Source organism: Lynx canadensis, chromosome D3, assembly GCF_007474595.2.
Source record: "Lynx canadensis isolate LIC74 chromosome D3, mLynCan4.pri.v2, whole genome shotgun sequence".
Taxonomy (NCBI): domain Eukaryota; kingdom Metazoa; phylum Chordata; class Mammalia; order Carnivora; family Felidae; genus Lynx; species Lynx canadensis.
Window position 1 is genome coordinate 33,163,749 of NC_044314.2, and position 6,001 is coordinate 33,169,749.

The following is a 6,001-nucleotide window of genomic DNA, read 5'->3' on the forward strand; positions in this document are numbered from 1 at the left end:
CAAAGATGACCTAGCTGTCAGAAACCACAATACGATATCAACAAGTACTTTAAAAAAAAAAAAAGACAAAATGTACTCACAAAGAGCAACATTAAATAGAGCATTTTATGAAAATAAATGCCATATTCTTCAAAAAATTGAAGAAGATGATTTTTAAAATAAACCGGTAGTGGATTACACATACATAAAGCAAGGCATAGTATATTAAAAGATAGATTTGAGGGTATCCATAATGCATCTCAGAATGATAAATAGAATGAATACGTGAGGAAGAAATTAAGAGATGTAGAGAATGGAATAAAAAGGGCCAACTTAAATTTAATGACTACTAAAGGACAGAATGAGGAAAATGAAGTGATAAAAGGATAATGGCAGGCAGTTTTCCAGAATTTAAGAAAGTTATAAGTCTTCAACTTGAAGGAGAATCCTAGTGTCTTAAGAAGTATAAATAAAAATAAATCCACTCTTGGGGCGCCTGGGTGGCTCAGTCAGTGAAGCATCCAGTTTTGCCTCAAGTCAGCTCAGAGCCTGGAGCCTGCTGCAGTTTCTGTGTCTCCCTCTCTCTCTGCCCATCTCCCATTCATACTTTGTCTCTCTCTCTCTGTCTCAAAAATGAATATACATACATACATACACACATACATAAATTCGCTCTGTTGCTGATGCCTGTGGTGCTGACAGGATGGGCAAGTGTCACGGTCTTCATATTGCCTAGAAACTTGGTAGCCACTGACAAGATCAGAGGTGGCATGGCTAACAGCACAAGAAGGCCCACTTAAGGCGCAGCTCTGAAGCCAAACTCTTTTGGAGGTGCTTCTTGGGCAAAGGGAATTACTGTGGTGGAAAAAAGTAGGAGTAGAAGCTAACCAGCCAAATTCTGCCATCAGAAAGTGTGGCAGGTCCAGCTGATCAAGAATGGCAAGCAAAAAAAAGTCACGACCATTTTACCCAATGATGACTGTTTGAATTTTATTGAGGAAAATGATGAAGTTCTGATTGTTGGATTTGGTCTCAAAGGTCATGCTGTTGGTGATGTTCCCAGGGTTGGCTTTAAGATTGTCAAAGTAGCCAGTGTCTCGCTTTTGGCCTCATACAAAGGCAAGAAGGAAACCAAGATCCTAAGTTTTGATGGTGAAAATATGACAATAATAAATTTTCCTATGCCATAAAAATAAAAAATTATACACCTAAACTCATAATGGTGAAATTAGAAAAACATCGAAGATAAAGTGAATGTCTTAAATGTAACCAAAGAAGATTTAATGAGAAAAATAACTGCTCAGGGCTAATAGTTGGACTGACCTTAGACCTCAAAAGCAATGGTATATGTAAGAAGAAAATAAAATTATATAGTCAAGAAACTGAGAGAAAGCATTGCCAATCCAGAATGATATAGGTGGTTACACTATCATTCAGGAGTGAAAGGGAAATAAAAACATTCTCAGGAGAAGGCAGAATCAGTTTTATCATACATAGACCTTCCCTGAAAATCTAATGAAGATTCTACTTTACATTTTTGCATTTGTATTTTTCTTTTCAGTAAAAAGACTTTAAATCTAAATAGGTATTGCCCTGTAGAGAAGAGAAAGTGGAAGAGAGAAGGAAACAAAACTACTCTGATATTTACATATTTTGGATGCATTTGGTTTCAAGAAACAAATCTGAAATGGTTTAAATTGTTATAAACATGACTAATAGAAATCAAGAGGTAAAGTAGGCTCTTGGTTAGTAAGTCAGTGGCTAAGTGATATTAGCAAGGGCCCAATATATTGTTGTGACTTCAGGTGTGACCTGAATTTGCAAGTTAACTTTGGAGCTATAAATTAACTGTAGCAGTTCCATAAATGATATACAGGAATAACCAGTCTCACAGGAATAAATGGATCTATTCTGTGCTTGCTTATTAGGGAAAAAAAAACACAAAAAATGTTGTGAGGATAAATTTTCGAGAAGCCCCAGGTAGACTTCCCTTATGATCCATTGACCAAGATTAGAGCACATTCCCATTACCAAACCTGGAGGGGAGAAAGGAGCTATTTATAATTTGAATAGACTTATTCACTGGGGGAAGATTTGATGTTGAGGAATTAGTCACAAGGAAGAGAAGGGATCAGGTAGGAAGTGTAGAAATCTAAGGCCTTATCTCCCTCCAGAGGAGGATGAACAAAGTGATATATTTATTTGTATTTAGTTTAGATATAACCAGATAAATAGTTAACCTCCAAAAGCTGGTGAGTAACTTTAAGAACAGGAATAACATACAAAAACTTACCAAAAGCAGAGAGTATTACAATAAAAATAAAATAATCTATTGGGGAAGAGTTTATAATCACAAACCTTTATGTAAAGAATATAGTTTCAAAGTCCAGAAAGCAACTGATAGAGTTAGCATAGATGTATCACCTGAAAATCCATGCCCATTTATATTTTTCTCAAGCAAATGCAATAATTATTCTACTAAATGCCTTTAACCCTCTCTGTTGTGTCCCTTCTGGTTTGAAGCTTGGTACAAGAGCCAGGGGAATCAAATATCTGTAAATGTCTGGCTTAACAGAAGTGGCTAGTTTTCCTAGTGCAAACACTTCCTAAATAGAAATGTCCACAGCATACAAAGTCAGAGGTCTATCAAGAATTTTTTTCCTTCACTTTGTCAGGGCAAATTCTAGGTACAACAGTCATAAAAGTTCCATGCCCAGTAGAGATAAATAATCAAGAGCCATTTTGTGGTTATATATTTTGTATCACAACATCTCTCTCTTTGGAGAAAGGAACTAACATGAATGGTTTTCAGGGAACTGACCAAAGTTTCTGGTGTATCTATACTACTACATGCTAAATTGTTTACTGGGCTTCAGTGTTGTCAATCACTAGGGCAAGTTGTTTGGGAACTAAAATGGCTTATTAGATAAGACCCTTAAATTAAGTGAGAGGGCTGGGGTTTCCAGGAAAATCGAATCAGGATAAAGACTTTTAGGATTTGTATTTAGATATAAGAGAACTGACAGGTAGATTAGCATGTGAGATCAGGAGTAAAATATGGAGGGAAAGCCTAGTATGTGAAAAGAACATGAATATTGCTGTCAAACCCACCTAAATGGAATTCTGACTCTGCCATTTACCAGCTATTTGACTTTCAGCAAGTTGTAATTTAACTGTTTTGAAAACATTTCTTCATCTGTAAAATCAGGGTTTTTGAGAAGAGTAGAAAATTATTTTTAAGTATCTTTTAGATATTAGATATTTAGATATCTTATTGAGTACAGTTATTAATAAACAGATGTCACTTAATATATTCCTTTCATATTTCTAATGTAATCTACTTTTTCAGAATTATAAGCCCATAAAACAATAAGAAAACTTTAAACTGGAATAATTGTGTCTAATTCTGCTTTCCTACCTTCCCAATGTTTAATTAGGTTCTCTGACTTTGTTTTGCCATATATAAAGTAAATACTTGGAATAGGTAATTCAGACTACCTCTTTCAATTATAAATTTATGAGGACTAGTTTTAGGCATAGGTGAAATAGAAGCTCACTTGAATGAGACCAGTGATGATCAAAGTGCCAGAAATTCTTCCATAAAGAAGTCATCTTTGCATGAACAGCCCTATTTTGACTTCTTTTAATATACAGACATAAGTAGAAAATTGTGCACTTTAGTCTTTCATCCTAAATTGTGAGTCTGTCATCTTCTCTCCTAGTAGCCTCAAGTGCATAAGAAATATCACAGGACTAGAAGGAATTAAGGGGACACAGAAGAAGCAGATGATGTCAAGGGCCGTCTGCTGCATTAATATTTTGCTGAGGGCTAGCTTGAATGATAAGATATAACCCAATCAGGTCTCAAGGGAAGCAGCTTTGCAAATGGAGGTTGAAAAACAACTTGGTGTTACAGCAGCAGAAACCCACATACTAATTTCTAGATCTCGGATTTCTGTATGCACAACAGTTAAATGCATTTCCAACCTTGTTACCAAGACTTTTGCAGAAACAAATAATTGATGTGTCTGACATGTTACAGCATGGGAGCAGGAAGTCTAATTAGATAAATGTGTTCAATAGCAGGTATATCTATTAGTCAGTGATACAAGTGTCAGCAGGTTGATGAATGTATAAATTTTTCATAAAGCATTTGAATGTCTCCCTGACAGTCATTTGTCCCTAGATGTACATAGTTATCCATGCTTGGATATGAGATTAAGGCGTATCAGAAAAAGTCTTTTGTTTTTATTGTGAAATGTAACACATACTGAAAGGGTATAAAACATAAAGTTATAGCTTAATAGATTATTATGAAGCAAACATAAGTAGGTCAAGAAATGCAAAGTTTCCATCACTCCAGAAGCCCCCACGTGACTTTCCGAGAGCAAATATTTCTGAGTTGTTCTCCCTTTCCTTAAAGTAAAGCTAAGGATGATTTTGATCTTCCTGGTATTGTTTCCTTGTTTTCTTTTAGAGTTCTCTATTGTTGGTATCCACCTGTAAACTCTCTAGGTTACTTTTTCCTGGTTTATTAGAGATATCTGCATTGATTTATGTCACTATAGCTTGTTCACTTTTGCTTTATGGTATTCCGTTGTTTGACTATACCACAATCTGTGCATTCAGTCTTCTAATGTGGACGTGAGTTGCTTGGGCTATTTCAAACTCTTACGAATATTTTGTATATGGCTGCTGGTATGCATGTACACATATTTTAGGGGAAATATACATAAGAATGTTATGTTCTATTTACTATTTATCATGTGTTATGTGTGTATGTTTAACAGAGTATTGCTAAGAGTTTCCCAGTGTTTGTAAAACTTAAATGCCCAGAAATAGAATATAAGACATACTAAAGGTTAATGATTGCCAACACTTCATATCTCAATCTGTTTCATTTTAGTCTTTCTGTTGGGTACTGATTTCATTTTTGTGATTACTAGTGAGGCTTAGCACCTTTTCATGTGCTTTTTGGTTCTTTGGAGATCTTCTTGTTGTGAAGGATTGTTACCTAAACATTTTTAAGACAGGATTGGGTATCTTTTCCTTCCTGAATTATAGAAGTTTCTCTGTGTCCCTCTCATTTATCTCTATCATATGTTTTTTTATATATATAATTTCAATATCATGTGATCCGTTTGTTGGTTTTATGTGTAGCAGAATCTTCTACTCTTCAGCCTGCTTTTTATTTTCTCACTAGTGTTCCTTTGATGAAAAATGTCCTTAATTATTTTTAGTGTTTTTATAACTTGTTTAGGAATTTTTTTTTTTGGTATTACCTTCTGGAAGCATTATTTTATTTTATTTTTTAATTTTGAGTGTTTACATTGAATTCTACAATTCACTTGGAATTAATTTTTGTTTCATTGTAAGGCAGAGATTAAATTTCATTGTGTACCAAATAGAAAATCAGTTGTCCAAACATCGTTAACTACAATTGCCTATATTTCTTTTTTTTACTCCCTAGAGTTTCACTTTGTCACTAATCAAGTGTCCTTGTAAATATGGCTTTCTTTCTGGCCCATTGCTATATTAGAATATCCTTACATTAATCATATTCTTCTAGTTACCTACCTATACAATCTGACTTGATTTCAGGGGAGTAAGTCCTACTTTATATCTCATCTTCAAGAGTTTCTTGGCTATTCTTGGTTCTTGCATTTCCATATCACTATTAATAACAGATTTCATGCTGCATAAAATATAGTTTGGGATTTTGTGTGAGATGCCAGTTAATCTAAAGATCAGTTTGAGAGAATTAACATCTTTACAATATTGTATCTGTTAACTCATCTACATGGCATATCTTTCAGTGTATTTGATCTCTTTATTTATATCAATAATTTCTACTTTTCTGCTTAGATTTCATATATAAATATACATGAATATTAATACGATTATATGTGTATTCCTATATACTATGTTGTAAATCTTATATTTTGAGAAAAGATGTTTGGTTGTTACTGAATAGAAAATCATCGGTGTTTTTTTTTTTTTTTAATTTTTTTTTTCAACGTTT

General features: G+C 34.0%; 1 pseudogene; it reads left to right on the forward strand.

The window, feature by feature from the left end:
* Positions 1 to 682: 682 nt before the first annotated feature.
* LOC115528015 lies at positions 683 to 1,169 on the forward strand (annotated as a pseudogene).
* The last annotated feature ends 4,832 nt before the right edge of the window (positions 1,170 to 6,001 follow it).